Source organism: Megascapheus bottae, chromosome 8 (genome assembly GCF_031878675.1).
Source record: "Megascapheus bottae isolate mThoBot1 chromosome 8, mThoBot2.hap1, whole genome shotgun sequence".
Lineage (NCBI taxonomy): Eukaryota > Metazoa > Chordata > Mammalia > Rodentia > Geomyidae > Megascapheus > Megascapheus bottae.
The window spans coordinates 31,362,978-31,383,719 of record NC_143516.1 but is presented as its reverse complement, the minus strand read 5'-3'; the positions used below and the strand labels follow the sequence as shown (position 1 = coordinate 31,383,719).

Sequence of the window (20,742 nt, the reverse complement as noted above, 5' to 3'; positions counted from 1 at the left end):
AACTAAGAGGACCAGAATGTGTTCATCATTACAGATTGTTAGCCCTAAAGTAGAAGACATGACAATTACTTCACATGTAAACACAGGGGCTATAATTAGAAGCAATTTAGTGTGATTGAAACATTTTCAAGATCCAGTCAAACAGTGAATGAGAGGTATGCTTCTGAGCCTAGCTCAGGTTTATAACTTGTGATTTTTTTTTGTCTTCCATAATTTTGAACGTTGTTGAGGTTCTCATGTCGCCCTTTTATCCCTTTATTCCTTTTTCTACTGATACATTTTATCCCCCTCATTTGAACCATAAGTCCCATGTTCCTTTGTGTCAATAGGTTTTCTGGATCATCTGTGGCTTGATGCCCACTTAAACACACTAATTTTTAAAATTTATGTTTCAGCCTTGAGCTAGCAATCATCAGCAAGCACTGGAAGCTGTGTTTCCCTTACACATTTACCTTCCTTTAATCTACAGGAGTGTCCTGGGTTCAGGTGGTATATAATATGTTTCTGGAACTAAAATGCCTCAGTGTTCTGGCAAAAGCAAAGGTATGGGAGAGTCACTTAAAGTGTATTGTCATGAAAGTGTCATTCAAGTAAATATTTCCTGGCAAATAATTTTCTGTTCATGAAAACTTCAAATGTGCTTGCCTTTAAGCTACAGCAAATGGAGCAAGATACATAAAAATTCACATTGTAACATTAATTGGATTACAGTATTCTTTTAAAACTTTTAAAAACAATGACATCATTTCTGTAAAGTCTTGTCACTTAAGCTTTGCCAAGAAATAACTGGAAAAGCACAAAATGGAGAGATGCTTTGGAAAAAACAGACCTATGCCTTGGTCCGGATGATGTAGCAAAAGATCTCAAAAGCAGAAGAAAATATGAGCAATCCAGACATCAATACTCAAGGACTTCCATTTATGCCTTGAGTCTCTTAGGAGACATGTTCTCTTAATCAAAAATTAAAATACTTCATGTTCTGATAACAATTCCAGGATATCTAAAGAGTGTTATGGGAGAATTTTTCCCAGAACTATGAACAGAAACGTATTTTGATTACACTGATACTTTAGAAAATATATTAAATTTGTGTCTAGTAAAGTTTTTTCCTCTTCTCTTAATTCTTTTTCCTTTCTTTCCCTTTTTCCCTTGATTTTTTTGATTCAATTAGTATGACAAGGTTTGGGATATTGTGTTGTTTTGACTGAAATGTTATACCCTAGGTGAGCCATAAAAGGTGTGAGATTTGTCTTTTCTTGTTCACACACACAAAAAACTTTGAAACTGTAAAAGAAGACTGTGGTTTGCTGTGACTGGCAGAGTTTCCTCTGGTTGCTGATAGTAAAATAAGGGGCAGGGGGCTTAGCTCTTATACTTGCAATATATTATCTAGAGGCAGTATTTACCAACAACTTCAAAGTCTTTTAGAGCCTGGATGTAAGTTAGTATTCAGAAACATAGGCAATTACTTCTCAGTTTAAAAAAGTTATTCATAGCTCAAAGTTTTCCCTCATTTGTAATAATTAATATACATCTAGCACTCTTCTAGCAGAGAATTACAATAGCTCAAAACCTAGGTACATAAGGTCATATAGAATGAAACTAAATGAAAGGAACTCTAGGATATGGAAACAAGAGCTTTATCTTGTATGATTTTTTTTAATGTACTATGTTATTTCTCTTCTCTTTTGTTGCCCTTTGGTCAATCTCATATTGTTACTGTATCTGACTTTTGTTACCTGGCATATTATATACATGTTTATTTGTCTATTTGAAATAGGAAAGGGAAGGGGGAAAAACAAGATGATGGGGAAGGGGTGGGGGAGGGATATGAGGACAAAAACATAAGAAGGGATTTTAATGTGTAAGAAGTAATACACCTACTACCTGGTGAGTATAACTGTAACCCCTTTATACATTACCCTGATAGTAAAAAATAAAATAAAATTTAAAAAAGAAGCAAAGAGAGACAAAAAAAGAAAAAAGAAAACCAGAGTGTCCTGCAGATAGATTTGCATGTGTCTACTGTTTATGAATACTCACTGCTAATGTTCTGCATCAGACAAGTAAAAATGTGATATATTTTTTTAAAAAATTAGGAAAAAGATGCAAGAATTGAGAATAATTATATAATTATGCTTACAAAAATGCAAGAAACATGAATTCAAATCAATTATACTTTGAGGAACTAACACTAAGAATCTTTAAAAAAATAAAGAAGATATTTGAAGTTGTTTTGATTTGAATTTCTTTTTTTTTATTAAATTTTTTATTGTAATTAGTAAAAGGGTTACATGATATTTGCCAGATAGAAGGTGCATTAATTCACATACATTGATACCCTTTCACATGTCTTGGTACCCATTTCCCTCCCCCCCCACACCCTCCCACCCGTCTTGGTTTTCCCACCTTCCCTATCAAATTTCAAATATCCAAATACAAATAAATTCAATATATCAGGTAACAAAGTGAGATACTATACCAATATGAGATAACCAAGGGACAGCAAAGGAGATGAGAGACAACATAGTACATTAAGGACAACAATCATTCATTATATGGCTTTTGTTTCAATATCCTGGAGATCCTTTCAATTGGCTTCACATTATATGGCCTTATGTATCAAGATTTTGCTCTATTGCAAATCTCTGCTAGTAGAGCCCAAGGTTTCTACTGATTATGACGAATGAGGGAAACCACTGAGCCTAAGTTCTTTTGAGTCTGGCTTACTTCACTTAATATGATTTTTTCTAAGTCTTTCCATTTCCTAACAAATGGGGCGAGGAAGGAATAGGAGATACACTAGGCCTCCTTGGCACAGGTCGAAACTTTCTTAATAAGGACCAAGAATCACAACAAATCAGAGAAAGGCTGGATAAGTGGGACTGCATTAAACTGCAGAGCTTTTGTATGGCAAAGGACATAGCTAGTAAACTAATCAGGAAGCCTACAGAGTGGGAGAAGATCTTCACCAACCAAACAACAGACAAAGGCCTCATATCTAAAATAGATCAACAACTCAAAAAATTGAATCACTCCAAAACTAACCTCCAAAGTAACAACCATCCCATTAAAAAATGGGCCAAAGACTTAAAGAGAGTCTTCTCTGAAGAAGAAACAAAAATGGCCTATAGACACATGAAGAAATGCTCAACATCTCTGGTCATAAAAGAAATGCAAATCAAAACAACTCTAAAATTCCACCTCATTCCAGTTAGAATGGCCAGGATCAGGAAAATGAATGGCAACAGATGCTGGAGGGGATGTGGCCAGGAGGGATCACTACTACACTGTTGGTGGGAGTGCAAACTCGTTCAACCACTATGGAAAGCAGTGTGGCAGTGCCTCAAAAGGCTAAACATAGAACTCCCCTATGACCCAGCAATTCCACTACTTGGCATGATTTGTATTTCTTTTATGGCCAGAGATGTCAAGCATTTCATGTGTCTATAGTCAATTTTTATTTCCTTTTCAGAAAAGTCTCTCTTTAAGTCTTTACCCCACCTTTTCATTTGATGGTTGTTTCTTTGAAGATTTGTTTTTGAGAGATGCAATATTTTGAACTGTAGCTATATTTTAGATATGAGGCCCTTGTCTGTTGTATAGCTGGTGAAGATCTTCTCCCGCTCTGTGGGCTTTCTTTTTAATTTGCTAGCTATATCATTTTCCAAGCAGAAGCTCTGCAGTTCAATGTAGTCCCATTTGTCCAAAATTTCCTTAATTTGTTGTATTTCTGGCCCTCTATTAAAAAAAGTTTTGACCTGTGTCAGGGAATCCTACTGTAACTCCCATTGCTTCTTGTAAAGTTTTCAGGGCATCTGCTTTTACCTGAAGGTCTTTGATCCACTTGGAATTAATTCTGGCACAGGGTGACATATAAGGATCCAACTTTAGTTTTGTACAGGTGCTTAAGCAATTCTGCTAGCACCATTTGCTGAAGAAGCTGTCTTTCTTCCATCCTATTATTTTGGCTCCCTTATGGAAAAGTAAGTAGCCATAGGTGTGTGGGTTGATTTCTGGGTCTTCTGTTCTGTTCAATTGATCCACAGGCTTGTTCTTGTGCCAGTGCCAAGCTATCAGATTCTATCAGTAAGAATGGTTATTATCAAAAAATCAAATAACAACAGATACTGGCAGGGATGTGGCCAGAGGGAATGCTACTACACTGTTGGTGGGAGTGTAAACTCATTCAATCACTATGGAAAGCAGTATGGCAGTTCCTCAAAAGACTAAACATAGAACTCCCCTATGACCCAGCAATCCTACTCCTTGGCATTTATCCAAATGTCCAGAAACAAGGACATACTAAAGCCACTAGCACAATGATGTCCATTACAGCATTATTTACCATAACAAAGATATGGAACCAACCTAGATGTCCCTCAGTAGATGAGTGATCAAGAAGATGTGGTGCTTATACACAATGGAATTCTATACTGCCATCAGAAAGAATGACATTGTCCCATTTGTAAAGAAATGGAAAGACTTAGAAAAAATCATATTAAGTGAAGTAAGCCAGACTCAAAGGAACATGGTTTCCCTCATTTGTAATAATTAGTACACATATAGGACTCTCTTTGAAGAGGATTACAGTAGCTCAAATCCTAGGTATAAAAGGTTATACAGGATGAGACTAAAGGAAGTGAACTCTAGGATATGGAAACAAGAGGTTTATATTTTTGATTTTTGTTAATAATTTCCTACATGAAATAATTTCTTTTCTCTTTTTCCCTCTCATGTTTAATCTCATGTGGTTACTGTATCTGACTTTGGTACCTGGTATATTATATATCCATTTATTTGTTTATTTGAAATAGGGAAGTGAAGGGAAAAATAATGATTGGCAGGGGGTGGGGGGGAAGAGAGACAATAACAGGAGAAGTGGTATCAGTGTTCAAGAAGTAATGCACCTGCTACCTGACAAATGTAACTGTAACCCTTCTATATATTACCCCTACAACAAAATATAAAAGAAACTATGATATGAAGAAAATAAGATTTTCTAACCTGCATAGATATTTCTTGTCTTTAGAAACAATCTAGTTTAACTTTCCATTTCTAGGAGTAGCTCAGGCCTTACTTACCATTTTAGCATTTGGAGATGGAAAAGAAAAAGAAAAAATATTTGAAGCTACATTGAAATGTAGCTCCTTGCCTATCTGTATACTTTTATAACTCTGTAACAAAGGTATGCCTGCATATATCACGTGTACATCATAATGACACACATTTCTCAGGAAGTTGCTAAGTGCAGCAACATCCTGAATTCAAGAATGGAAGTAGAGGAAAAGACAATGAGACCTAGTCCCCAAAAAGAATTGTATTATGGTGTTGACCCAGGACTTAGATATCAAAGCCTACCAGCTTCCAGTTTTGGTTTCTTTTACAACCAAGCTTAATTTATAAATTTATGCACATATAAACACACACATACACATATGTGTGTTGACAATTATAAAAATCAGAAAATTGAAAAACCGTTCTATAAAACAGAAATAATTAGATATGTAATTGTCCTGTTAATACTCTATTTTCTAGGTTTTGATTTAATCTAGTAGTGATTATCTTATGTTTTATATCTTGCTTATTTATTTTTATTGAAAATGATAGCAAGCATTTCTCATGTCTCTGTGAATTCTTTATAGAACCAGGTATGGTAGGGGTATTTTCCTGTAATCTCAGCACTCAGGAGAGAAAGACAGGAAGACTGTGAGGATTGCAGCCAACAAGGTCTAAATTGGGATCCCCGTCACAATCAGACATCTCTGAATATACATCATTTAAAATACATTTTAAGAATCCATAGATTCTTACTATAATTACCATTTAGTGAGCCATTTTTTCATATTTGAAATCTTTAATTTCTCTTCATTTGAGGCCTATTTTATCTACATTTTTTCTTTATTTCTGTCTTCTCTTACTTTCTCCTTTATTCTGTTGTTTTCCAAATGAAATAAGAACTGTCTCTCCTAAAACTTTTGGCTCTGGCTGGAGTTCTAAAGATAGGTAATAGCTTTATTTCAGGAAAACAGTGAGAGCTATTAATTTTGGATGTTGAAAGGCCTCATGTAGAGGAGACAATACTTACTGGAGCATCACTCTTCCAAGTAAAACTTAAAATCATGTTTGTATTGTTGCATATGTGCGTATGTACATGTGAAGGTGTCCATATGTGTGTATGAAAGTCTGCTTGTGTATCTGTGTGTGTTTGCATAGTTGTTTAACCATGCCCATATATTCATTTTGTATGTGTGTAAGTTTGTGTGCATATATATGCATATGTGCTATAGAATGGAGACATAGGAATACTGCATAATCAAAATCTGGACTTAATGGATGAATGGCTGCATCAAACTAAATTCCAGTGCATATTTCCATCTCATCAGACTTTGAATTGTAACATGATTTCATAGCTTTAGATTTAATGTTACAGTTAGGGTGGACAACTCGGTCTCGGTCTCTCTGTCATTGTCAGTCTCTCTCTCTCTCTCTCTCACTCTCTCTCTCTCTCTCTCTCTCTCTCTCTCTCTCTCTCTCTCTCTCTCTCTCTTTCTCCCTCTTTCTTCTTTATTTCTTAGTTCTGAGTGTAGAGGCCAGTCCTTCATATGATAGGCAAGCATTCTACTACTTGAGCAACAACCCCAGCTCATGGACATATTTCAAAAAAAGTGAGGAAGAATAATGTGCTTAAATAGAAACATTCTTTATATAGAATACTTGGTCATAAACTCTATTGGTTATTCTTTGATACCTAAGTAGTCACCAAAAAATGCCTATGACCCCACACTGAGAATAACTGGCTGTCTTTGAGTGGAAAGCACAGCACTGTTCTGAGCAATGGCTATGGGAAAATACAGAGTCTTAAGCTCAGGGAAGTGATATCCAGTCAGGAAAGACAGGAACATGGGCCTGGATTGCCCTGAAAAATTGAGGCTATGCATGGTACAATGGAAGATTGATTTTTTTTAAAAAAAAAAAGCACTTGATTTATTTTTGACACTTCTTCAAATACGCAATTTTATTTTGTTTTATTTTTTTTTACCATATCTGAGGACTGAATTTCAAAAACATGAATAAAATCAAGTGTCCTACTAAAGAATTTTTCATTTTACCGAAAGTATATTTAGGTTGTTTAAAAATTTATATTTAAATGTGCTTCTTTTCCTGTCACGTAAGTAATTTTTCTAAAAAGTATATGCTCATATATTTAAGTGACTAAAATATTATTTAAAAATATACATTTGTGGGGCCTAGGGGTAGAGTGCTTGCCTAGCATGCACAAAGATCTCAGTTCAATTCCTTGGTACCATATCCATAGAAAAAATCCAGAAGTGGTGGTGTGGCTCAGAGGTAGAATTATAGACTTGAGAGAGCCCAAAGACAGTGCTCAGGCCCTGAGTTCAGTCCTCACTGTTGCTGCCTGCCGCAACTGGGAATGATCACAAACTCAAATAGCTGTAAGCAGAGGTCTTTTTATTTTTCTCTCCTTTCTTCTTTTTCTGCCTTTCTCTCCCTTCCTCTGGAAATCTCCACCATTTATATCATACAGCAGCCAATCATAAAAAAGGTCATCTGCGCACGCAGCAAGCGTACATGAAAAAGTCTAGCGATCAGGCTCTATCCACGAACACGGAAGAAACAAATCAACCATTGCAAAGAAACTTCCTGGTCAGCAAGTACTGACTCATCCTCTTTGGCCAGCTGCCAGGAACCATCTTATAATCTTACTTTCTCAGGAGGCTGAAAGCAATGTCTCCAACACTCACAATTGGCAAATATATGTGTGTGTGTGTGTGTGTGTGTGTGTGTGTATTTGTACATACACAAATTTCAAATATAAACAATACAGTTAGACTTGTGTTTAACAATATGAATTACTGAGCCTTGTGAATTTGAGGCTGGGATTCTATCACTGATCTATATCCCTATTCAAAAAAATATTAAACCTGCTCTATGAGTAAATTTAAAGTATAAAATATTTGCTAGAAAATATGTAAATGCAGCTTTTAATAAAATGGAACACAGCCATTCCTTGCTTCTAAGCAATTGCCACTTTTTGAAAAAGTATTGAATATGGATGCTAAACTTCAACTCTGTTCTAAATTCAGAATTCCTAAAGTATCTCTAGAGCATTCACAAGGAAGTAACACAGTGGAAAACATCCACGTTTTTAATACCATAATGCAGTATTTTTTCCAATCCCATTCCTCCAAAGGCAGTTTCTGGCCCAACTTTTACTATTAAGTAGAAAAGTTTACGTAACAGGTAAACATGCAGCTGGAATTTAAGAATGTTCTTTGAAAGTGAATTGCTGGGTATGGACAATGATCTGTTTGGCTTGTACCTAAGGCACTACTTGAGCTGTGTTTACTTTTTCTTTTTCTTTCTTTTCTTTTTCTTTCCCTGGGGGCTGTCCCTGAGCATTTCAGCTCAAGGCTCCACCCTATCCTTGACCCAAGCCCCATTTTCTAGAGGTTAATGGAGAAAGAGTCTCAGGTCCTTTTGTGCCCAGACTGGCTTTGAGACTTGATGCTCAGATCTCAGCCTCCTGAGTAGCTAGGACTACCGGTGTGAGCTTACTTTTTCAACTTGTAGTATAAACAATGGTTTATACATGGCTTACTATTTATCCCAACTTTTAGTAGATGCATTAAGGCACATGAAATCTAAAAAACTTCTATTTAAAAGAAATGGCAAATGGATAGAGTTGAGTTGATTCCTCACAAAACTATCTACTTTTAGACAACACATTCCCTATATTTATGTTGGGAAAGAATAACATCTATAGCCAGAATTTATAGTAGATCACTTAATATGGAGAATTCCCTTTAAGGGAACCCCAGGCTACAACATTTATTATGCACCTGAACTAGCATTCTTGTTATGGGTACCAAGTACTGTAATTTTTTAGATAATCATAGGATTATCTGAAATCTTATTAATTTCTTAGATTGCATTGCTTATATGTAAATAAGTAGAAACAAGTACTGTTCATAAAATTAAAACAAAAGTTATTACCAAAATTTCCCCTATTAACATGTGAAATTTTTCTAATAGTATTTTTATTTAATATAGACAAACTTGTCCACATTTTCAGTTTTTACATTTTTAGATGGAGTCATAAAATCCATTTCATAAAATTTGAACTCCTAAGGAAATTCCATACAAGGAATTCAATGCAAAATAAAATTATTTTTCATTGGCAAAGAACTTGATTTTAGAATCATTTGTGTTAAGATATGGAAATTGTGAAACTGGGATGTAGCTCAGTGGCAAAGTACTTACCTAGCAAGTGCAACATCCTGTTTTTCATCCCCAGTACAAAAAAACACGTATTGAAATTATTGGGTGAATGGGTCTTGACATTAGTCTCTGAACAAAAAATTCCAATAAATCACTTCTCGTCTTAAGCAGTGAAGCACTATATTCAGTCTCTATATATATCAGTGAACATATACATACATATATACCAGTGAATTTCTTTTTAGAGTTCACAAAATAATTTTCATGTTAACACTTTTAAATATATGATATACATTTACATATACATATGTGTGTTATTTAAGAGAAAACCATTTCTCTTCTTTCCTTTGGAAAAATGACTATACAAAAAATGTCTAGAATACTATGTACATTTCCCAGAGTATGTGATTTAGATTAGATATGAAAATCAGCACAGTTTCTTCTTGAGAGTTGATTTGTTAGATGGTGGTTGGTATTGCAAGTTGATGTTGATAGATGCCACAGTATTTAACTGGGGATTGTACTCTGGTAGAATTTGGTATCACTTTAGTCACGTTTAGTCCTTTTGCTTTTAGGTATTTTTTTTTTCAGATAATGTTCTATGCTTTTGCAGGGGCTGGTCCAAACCACTCTTCTTCTCCATTTGCCTCAAGGAACTGGGATTATAGGAATGAGATGACAGGATATTGTGCACAATAGAAAACACACTATTGGGTTATATCCCAGCTCACTTGCCAATCATTTCATAAAATCAGAATTCCCCTGCAAAATGGAGAAAGACATAGATAAAGATAAAAGCCAGAAGAGGACATTAGAGGCTCACAATAGCTCAAAGGCTATGGACATCTGACCATATAAGACAATGCTGCCAAGCTTGTTGGCTCATGCCTGTAATCCTAGCTACTCAAGAAGCTAAGATCTGAAGATCAAGGTTCAAAGCCAGCCTGAGCACAGAAGGACCTGAGACTCTTATCTCCAATTAAACTCTAGAAAAAGGGAAGTGGGGCTTAGCTCAAGGGTAGGGAGGTAGCCTTGAGCTGAAGAGCTCAGGGACAATGCCCAGACCGAGTTCAAGCTCCATGGCCCAGAAAAAAAAGAAAAGAAAAGAAAAGATGATGCAATGTTGCTAAGTGAAATGAATTCCGAGATATGGAAATATAAGTTGTTATTTTTAGTGTATTGTGAAGCTTTTTTTTCTTTCATTTCTCCATCCCCTCCATAGCTTCTCCTTTGTTGTCAATGTATTTGATTTGGTACTATGTGTCTTGTATATAGGTTTATCTGTATTAGGGAAGGGAAGAGAAACAACAAAATAATGAGAAAAAGGACAAATGGTGAATCAGTGCAACAGCAATACTCACAAGACAATATATTGGAAATGAACTTTACAACATGTTTGGGGTTTAGGGGAACGGTTGGGGAAAGTGGGAGAAAGTGCAAGTATTACAATGTTTGACAAAAAAATGTAATCTCTCCTTCTATCAAGGTGACAATAAAATTAAATTAAAAAAATCAGTGAAACATGTAAGTACAAACTGAGAGATACTATTTCATTTCTACCTAACTGCAAACCACAAAATATCAGTGAAATTGTTAAATATATACAATAATTCTCTTGCATTCAGGTTAGAAGTAAGAAGGTACAATGTTTTTAACATTTTGTGGAGATGCATTGTCTACTACCATACTTTATAGCTTGATAATTTCACTTGTTGGAAAATCAATAATACATTTATTAATGTGAAAAAAAGAGAAAATCAGTAAATCTATCCATTCCCTAACAAATACCTTTCAAGGAAGCATCAAAAGTTAACTACATTCAAAGCAAAATAGGATTTAACACTTACATAGACAAGAGTAAAAATATATATTTGGTACTTATGTTTGAATGTTTTAATGACATTAAAAATAAGTTAAGATGGTAAATAAGTTTGTGGAAACCCTCAATTTCCTCTACTTACAGTAATTGATTTCTTGTGGCAAGACTAAGCCTCTGTTTTTTCTCACTTGGAAGACATTTGCATAAGCACATGCAAATTACTGTAACTCCAGCATAGTAATGCCACTGACAGCAATGTTCCATTTGTCTAAAGCCTCAAAATCAAGTGGCCTTTTCCTGGGAGAGAAAACTCTTGAGGCAGCAGAATGTCGAGATTTGTGATAGGAGGTGGTAGAAATGGTGGAGGTGGCTCTGAACAGCATGTGGGAATTGGAATCTGCCAAGGTGAAGTGATAATACTCACCTTTACTGACAATGGTGTCAATTCCATGAAGGACAAAACCCTTCCAACATTCAAAGATGGCCTATGCTTTCTAGGAAGACTTTTGTTTTGAATCCCTGATATCTGCTGTCCATTTTGGATTACTAGATATGGACATGTGACCTCTTTTCACTCAGGTGAGTCTATACTTCCTGCTCTGCTGCCAGAACAATCAAGCTGTCTCTCTCCAAGTGAAAATTGCTGTGGTCCAGGTGTGTATTTGTGATATTGAAATACTTCCTTGTCACTTGAGATATATTTTCCTCAGGGCATGTCATGACTCCAGTATGGATTGGATGTTTTAACCAGTGTGGAATTTCTTTATGGAGCAAGCCAAAACCCTCATTACAAACAAATTGAATTTCAAGGCTTCAGTTTAGGAAATTGACTTTGCCATTTACCGGGTTCTGTTGTGATGTGCACAACTTCTGACTTCATACATGAAAGGTGATGTACACGCATCATTGAAAAAGGTGGTCATGTGCTAGCTGGGGCACACAGCATAAAAGTGACTGAAGAATTTACACATAGGTATTCTGCTTTTCTTCATAATCTACTTATTCTCCAATGCTGTAATGGGGTGTAACACTATCAACGAGATCTAAAGTTTCAAATCTTGCTTTACCACAGCCAGAACCCCAAAATTACCAGAAGAAGCTCAAGGAAACACTGAGAAGCAAAGAGACTGTGGTGACTTGTGAGGAACCATAGGTAGCTCAGAGGGTTTTTTTTTTTTTTTTTAGAGGAAAAAAAAAACAAACAAAAAACACTAGAAGCAGCTCAGCAGGGCAGTCCTTTCTAGTCTGGTTATCATATGCAACTATCTCCAAACTGTTAAAGGCCATTAGACATTTGGGCATGGTCAGAGCTCTGCTCTGGAATAATATCACAAATAGTATTTTTGAAGTTCTCAGCTTCTGCATGGCTGGCATTGAGATATATAAATGTTAATGACTCACTGATAGGTTTTGCGAGAGTTAGGTCACTGGACTAATGCCACATTACTCAATGTGTTTATTAGAGTCTTCCTGCCCATTATTTACAACCATTTCCTAAAGATAGATTCCAATATGATGGTTTAGCCAGCTTTTCAGACTCTGAGGCCGATATGTGTGTGAGGGGGATTTATTTGTAAGGTCCTAGAATGCCCAAGTGAAGCAGTAGAAAAACAGGTGGCGAAAGAAGAAAAGCCAAGAAAAGATGTTTTAATAAAGCAGCCACTCTCTTGGACAGCAGATTGAAACTTGCTCTGGACTCTTAAAGAAAGCAGATGCAATTGGTCTATGGAGATTATAACCTGATGCACAGGTTACTGATTAGCATTTCATTCCTTCACAATAGCTTTACATCTACCACGACCTTACCTTGCTGCTTGAGGATATGCCTCTGTGCAGTTGAACAGGATAAGAGAGATGAGAAAACACCTAGGAAGTAAAGTTGTCATTGCCTGGAAATTATATGCACAACCCAGGCATTGTTAACATCTAGTCCTTTACCATACCATGTCTGTATCACAATACTTTGTTCCTCATCTATTTAGGGTTGACATCCCTTTGTTTTCTACATCTAGGAATCATGAATCATATGTATTAGTAATAGGTGCCCCAAGGGCTTGTCCCAATCTTTGTGTTATAAATTTCTTAGGCAACTAAAGCTTAAGACATGGAAGGTCAGCTGAAGGGGGGAAAAGATAACGAGGCAGAAATGGGCATAAAATGTGGAAGAAAAAAGACCATAGCCCTCTGAGTCAAAGGTTGAACTAACTGACTTAACGTTTTGGCTCAGAGCTTGGAAAATTCTTTTTATCCCCACCCCAAATTATCTGATGTCAAATACCCATTTCTTTTTTAAATATATATCAATGATTATTTATATTTTTTTCATATATTTTTATTGTAATTAATAGAAGGGTTACATGATATTTGCCAGATAGAAGGTGCATTAATTCACATACATTGATACCCTTTCACATGTCTTGATCCCCATTTCCCTCCCCCTACCCCCACCCTTCATTGTCCATTTCTTTATATAGTATTTCTTTTGTTTCCAGTTCTTCATTCTACTGGCAATAAATCAACCTAGAAACAGTTTTTACCATTCATGTGTCCTATGTCTATTTCTTTAGTTAGTGAATTTTATAAATCATGTATATTCCTCCTGAATGTACATGTATACACACACACACACACATATATATATATATATATAAACAGTCACTATATAAGGCCTTAATGTATAAAATGTCAATACATAAAGTCTGGTGTTCAAAGCAGAATGTTTTGGTGTATGTCTGTTTTCTCAGCATTCTGAGGTTGAGAAAGGAAGATCACAAGTTCAAGAACAGACTGAGCTGTATAGCTACTTTAAGGCCAGCCTAGGTTGCATAGTCAGATCTAATCTCAAAAACCTGTGCAGGTGTGTGTATGTATGTATAGCTCTTACATATAAGTATATAACATATTGTATATATATTAGTATACATGTATTATTCATATACATATACTTGTGTAGGTGCTCTTAAACACATATATGACTCCTACCGTCTACTTCTCTGAGAATGTTATGATATTTATGAAACATGTTTTGCTAAATCTAGCAAATACATTTTTTTAAAATTTCGTCTGAATTTACTAACTATTCCCTTAGTAAAAGCTGCTTTACACCACATTATGAACATCTATCTCTACTTGTGCAATTCACAGCTTAATTTAATAGAGGAGATCATTACCTCTTGAACCACCCATAACTCCTTAATCTGCACAAATTTACTTCTCTTAAATATTTTAACTTGGTGATTCACCTCACTTTTAGAAACCTAAAAGTAAAAGCATTGTAGCAATTTCAAATAATGCTCTATCGATTGTTTTCTATTTCTTATCTTGCAGTTTTTCTAACCTTAATGAAATGTTTCTAAATATATGCACATAATAAGCATAAGCTGATATTTGATTTTGTCTAATCTTGAATTCTAGTCTCAAGATTTTCCTTAAATTTTCTGCCATGGTCAATTAGTACCTCATATATATATATATACATATATATATATATCTTATACTTGTCAGTCATTTGAAATTTAGTATTACTTTCCTTTTGTTAACCTCCAGCTTTATTGAAAAATAATGTAGATGCCTAAATAGATATAAACATATATCATATATGCATATATGATTGATATTAAACATCTAAGTAATATCATGTAGTTTCTGTCTTTGGGGGACTAATTTACTATAATCAGTGTAATGTCCTTCAGATTTCTCCATGTTGTTATAAAGTGATTTTATCTCTAATTTTTCTTTAAGGTTATATTATTGTATCACATAGATTACATTATATATGGCCTATAGATATAGGCCATATATGACATTTGTTTTATCATTTACTACAATATTGAGCAGAGGTTTATTACATACCTTTACTGCTGAAGATAATGATATACTCGGGAGTAAGATGTCTCCTTAATATATTGATTTTATTTTCTCCAGTTTCTTGCCAACACATCTTTCATGTTTTGTATAATAGCCATTTTTATAAGTATAGGTTGATATTGTGTTTTTTATATCCATTTCCCTGATGACTAGTGATGTTGAGAAAATTTTGAATATTTATTGGAAAACTTACTTGTATTCACTCTTTTGGGAAATATGTATTCATGCCCTTTGCTCACTTTTTCATTTGTTTCATGCTGTTACATTGTTTTTGTTCCTAAGCTATTTTGAATACTAAGCCTGTATTAGGGACGCTGGGCTTGCAAATATGATTTTCCCATTCCACAGATTGTCTCTTTGCTTATGGTATCTGGCATCAGTTTATAATATATATATGTCAAATTGCATTTCATACTCTTCATACTTCTATTACATATGTATACTTTGGTTGAATGTTTATGAGTACATACTAAATTTTATTAAACACAGCTTTGAATATGCTGAACCTATTTTATAATGTCATTCTTTATTCTCTTAATATCTATATTACTGACTGTGCAATTCAAACTCTTTTTTATAAAGGAGTAAATACTATTATATACAAGTAGTAAATACTATTTTATCATGGTATATGTTCCTTACAATGTGTGGCTGAAACTGGCTTATTCATATTCAGGCAAACATTTTTGCTTCTGTAGTAATCAGCAAAATTGACCTGTACTTTTGTCAGTTGCTTGTCTTAATACCAAGGTATTAAATAATAAAATGAGTACTAAAATGTTTCCTCTGCTTAAGTTTTTGGAAAATTTGAGAAGAATTGATAATAGTTCTTTAAGTACTTATTGGTATCTTCCTATATTTTTCTCCAGTAGTCTCTTAGTGTTAAGAAATATTTACATCTTAGTCCACAATGGGTTGGCTTTCATATGTGATGAATTTTCATTATTCCAAATGTAGATTAACTGTTGCTCCCATCACTAGTTTTTGAAAACACTGTCCCTTCTCTAATGCATGCTCTTAGCACTTGGTGAAAAATTACCTGGTTGTTGTTGGATAGGTTTACTTCCAAGCTTTCTATTCTATTCTGTCACTGTTTTTCTTCCAAAGCCATATTTTGAAATGAGCTTGAGATGACAGAGTGGAAGATGGAAACAAAGTTGATCTTTGGTTCCATATTATAGTTAAATAAAAATAATAGTGTGCTTTTCAAAGCAGAGTAAGTATGGGTAGCAAAAGTATACTGTCCATTTCCAAAAGCTAAATGAAAGTATTTTGAATGATTTTACCAAAAAAGAAATGATAAATTGTTGGATAGGCATATATTTAACGTGATTCAAACCTTACACAATAGATACATGTATCAAAATACTACATTTTATCAGTTATGTGTCAGATAAACTTTTTATTAATATATTTTATTAAAACTGATTTTTACATCAATTTCAAATGTCATTTTTAAAAGAAAACTAAATGCTTAGGAGAATTCAGCCAAGAAACAATCAGTTTATGGTCTTATTTTTTTCTCTTTCATTTGTTTGATGGTAGATTTTTAATATTGATTCAATCTCCCTATTGATATTGAGCTATTTGACCATTTCATTTCTGTAGTTATTTAATCTTAAAAGGTTGTATGTGTCAAGGACTATATATTTATTTCTTTTAATTATCCAATTTTTGAATATAAAGTTGTTCAAAATAAACTTTGCATTTCCTTTGAATTTCTGTGATATCACTTGTAATTTTCTTTCTCATTTTTTATTTCATGTATTTGAGCCATCTTTTACTTTTTTATACTTTTTCTTCCTCATCTTTTTTATTGATGTGATATTTCACATTCTCTTACATTATGGTTCCATTAAATCATCTTTGCACAAATGTTTATTTAAATAGATTTGTCTTAACATTTACATTAAAGCTAAAAATAAATTGGTCATCATTGCTATAATATGATTCTTATACCTCCCTTGAATTTAGTACTGTACTTTCATAAGATTTCAGGTTAGTAGTGTCATTTCATTGCAACTTGATGACATAATTTCAACATTTTTTTTTAAATTTAAGGCAGGTTCAGTAGTATTGAAGTTCCTTGGCTTTTGGTTTGGCTTGATATTGATTCAGATCTGGAGCCTGTATTGAAGTGACTATCCTGAACTTGTAACCACAAGAACCACCCTGGTGCTACCTGAGCCTGAAACTTATGCATCTGAAGTCAGGCTGGAACTTGGACTGCAGGGATTTCCTCAGTACCAGAATCCATGGAATAACGCAGGTGCCAGGGCTCAAGGCAAAGTGTAGCACTAATTTCACTTTTCTTTCCCCATGCAGAGGTAACTCTTCTTTGAATTGCTTGGGGTTAGGGAGATGTGATATGTTCTTTTTACTTTTTTTAGTCTCTGTCTCTCTGTCTGTCTGTCTGTCTGCCTGCCTGCCTGCCTGCCTGCCGTCCGTCCGTCCGTCTGTCTGTCTCTCACGCTTTAATTTTCCAAAAGGTTGTAATCTCTTGCCTCTACTCTATCTTTGTTTTTCAGGAATTTATTTTCCTGTGAATATAGGTTATTTTCCTGTAAGAGTCTGAGAGCTAGAAACTGTACTCCACCGTTTTCATTGTCAATGATGTGCTGCCCCAACAGTGAATCACAATCTAGGGAACTGACACCAAGCACAAATTCGTAGACTGTCAGTTCTACAGTGACAAGCCCAATCTGCAATTGCTGATGAGCAGAGTCTTCTGCATTACATGACAGTAGACAGCATCATGCTGGGTGAGTAGGGCAGAGGGAGTGGGAGAGAGAGAGACAAACAGAGCTGAGCTTGCTCTGAAAGGACCCCACCCTACAATAATGAACCCACTCCTGAAATCATGATGTGACTCCATTAGGAAAGCAGAACGCTCCAAGGCCTATTACTTCTTACAGATACCGTCTCTTAATACTGTTACAGTGTCAATGAAATTTAAGCCAGTTTGGACCACAGAGATACTCTTAATAATATCACATAGCCTCTTATTTGCTTCTGACAGTAGAATACTTTTTGCCAACAGAATGCTTATTAGAGAAGTCTCTCAAGGCTGCTGCTAATGACTTAGGAAAATGTTGTCAGAATTTATTATATGTTAGCATTAAAATCAAATGGAACCATGATTGCTGGGGCATGGTGTCAGGATACTAGAAATTTTGTCATCACCTATGGTGCTGCGACTGTGACTGGCAGCCTTGTCCACATTAGGGTCTCTTGTATCAGTAACATCGCCCAAATTATTCTCTTCAAGGTGTTTCCAGATCATTTATTTAATCAAACAACTGGCATATTTACAATAATCTATTGTACCGTCAAGACCAGATATGGCTGAATCCTAGGATAGACAGAACTGCAGCTAAAAGTGGATCTGGTACATTTTCTCTTCCAGTAAATATTCAAGATTTTCCCAAAGGTTGTATATGGGTTATCCCAACTTGGAAAGATGGGGATATCAAAGGTTTTGTACCTAGGTGATTGCAACATTTTTGTTTGTTTGTGTGTTTGTTTGTTTTTTCAGGAGGCAGATTTTCAGACACAGGGGCAGGCCCTGTTTGTCACATCTCTCCTGGTACACAAAGACTATGAAAGAAAGCAGTGTCTTGGAATTACCTTGCATAGCCCGCGTGATTGGCAATGACAGGTGATTTCTGGAAATGAAAGTCTTCACTTACATCATTTGTTCCTCTCCCAACCAGCAGCAAGACTGTACTTCTGTTTACAGAAGAACCAGACATCTGTCTTTCATCTTGCACTTATGGGTTGACTTAACAGTTTAGGATAACATGTCATTCATTCTCTTCCAACCCTGTTGTCTATCATGAAAGTCAGTTTCCTGAGAAATCAGAAATGTTGTTTGCCAAAGTCTAAATTTTGAAACTCATTTTCTTGCTATTATATTTGCCACGTGGTATGGGGGGAAGAGATTCAATTCTGCAATATGTGAGGCTTAGGACTTAGAACCCAAAGCTCTCTTCTTTCACTTTGGGCATGGCTGTCAGTTGTAGACACTGGCAACCGCCCTTCTGCCATTTACAATGTGTCACGAACAGACTGATATCTCACCTTTTCCTGGTCTGGGCACTCTTTTAAGTGAGAAGCTTTAGGACCAAGAAAGTTATTACCTCTCCTCAATGCATTCAAGCTGTTCTGCGAATCACATGTATTTTATGTCTATTGAATAAATTACTATTTGATAGATGCAGTGAGTGAATAAATAAATAAGCAATGTATGAGCTAGTGTAGAGGTCTAGTAATTCCCTTTTTAAACTCTATAGCAAATGTATGATGGATTGACTAATAACATTTTTATTATGAAAATAGACATTTCATGATGCAGTGCTGGTATAGACAAATCAGAACTAAATTTGTATGAAGCAAAGACTTTACTTAGTGGTTATCTCAGGATTATTTGGATAATCTAATATTATTATTTTCTTCTAATGAATTTTCTCATAGTACATAGTTTATTAGTAAAAATGTAAACAAGTACTCTAGAGTCTACTTTTTAGTAGGTAAAAAATCTTGACTGTGTTAAGTAAATGCGGTTTCAATGCTTTTATTAGAAACAGGACTTCCCATGGTCTTATTTGACCCAATAATCGCATTACTTAAAAAAGAAACTTAAATATACTACAATAATAAAAATATTTTTAACATGACAGTATTATCCAAAGAGGACTTAAACAACTTTATGCCCTTACCATAAATGTAATATACTGTTTTATAACCTCTGCTGTTGAAATTCAATTATTGAATTTTTAATAAAGCACATCATCAGTAAAGGGAAAATGGTTTAAGGCAAAAAATATGAAAGAACATTATAAACACTGGAAACCATTAAAGTGTAAACATTCAAAGCTTATAAATAGGGCTTTACAGGAAGTCAATTTGGCATTTTACACTTGTTTTTAGAGTAAGGATATTTTGATGTGAGTCTTTATAATCATAAAAAAGTGTGTGAAATTATATTGACCTTAAATTGAAGTAACTTATACTAGTATCACATTAAATAAAAATAAAGCATGCTAGATTCACAAGGCAATACATAGACAATTACCAATATACAGATGAGTAATATTGCTCCTAAAGTTCATAAAGTTCACTGAAGGAGACGGGTTCAAGTGAGTGTTTGGATTTCCAAATCAACAAATGGAAGTCATTTCTATGGGAAGTAGAGCACTGAATATTGCAACTCTTTAAGAATACTATTTTACTAAAATGTGCATTGATCATTCTGGCTGAAATTTCATGTTTTGCTGTATAAAGAGAGACAACTAGCAATCCAAAGTCACAAGTCTCTCCTGGCCATTGAAACTACATAGCTTAAACATTTTGGGTTGGTTCTGTTCACATGTCATTCTGTGATGAAATCATTCTGTAATGTGATGTCTACAAGGTACTAGGGTATATTTGTTCAACATCTAGTATAGTGTTCAGAATAAGACAGAATACCAGATGGACATTATCCTTGCCCTTACAGTCAACTAGTTAGCATATAATGCAATGATTGCCATTAAAATAAATATTACAAATGGGAAGGACAGGACATTAGATAAACAGATAAGGAAGAACCTGCAATTGTTTCACTGTGGATTGGTCATAAAAATGTCTAGGATTCACTGGAAATGGCAGAAAGAGTAGAAGTTATCAGACAAATAGATTGGGGTCAGGGTGTGCAGATGCACTAGCATCACTGAAGACCTTCAGTTAGAAGGTTCAATATGTCATCTAAACAGAGAAATATCCAAGGCTGAAAATTACAGCAATAACATTGTGGCAGTGAGTGAGATTGCAAA

At 34.8% G+C, this 20,742-nt stretch overlaps 1 long non-coding RNA gene across 1 annotated transcript; it reads left to right on the top strand.

The window, feature by feature from the left end:
* Window positions 1–17,000: 17,000 nt before the first annotated feature.
* Window positions 17,001–18,775, top strand: LOC150059732 (uncharacterized). The gene is made up of 3 exons (XR_016536401.1): window positions 17,001–17,256; window positions 17,458–17,691; window positions 18,465–18,775. It is a non-coding gene; the product is annotated as an uncharacterized LOC150059732 (long non-coding RNA).
* Window positions 18,776–20,742: the final 1,967 nt, after the last annotated feature.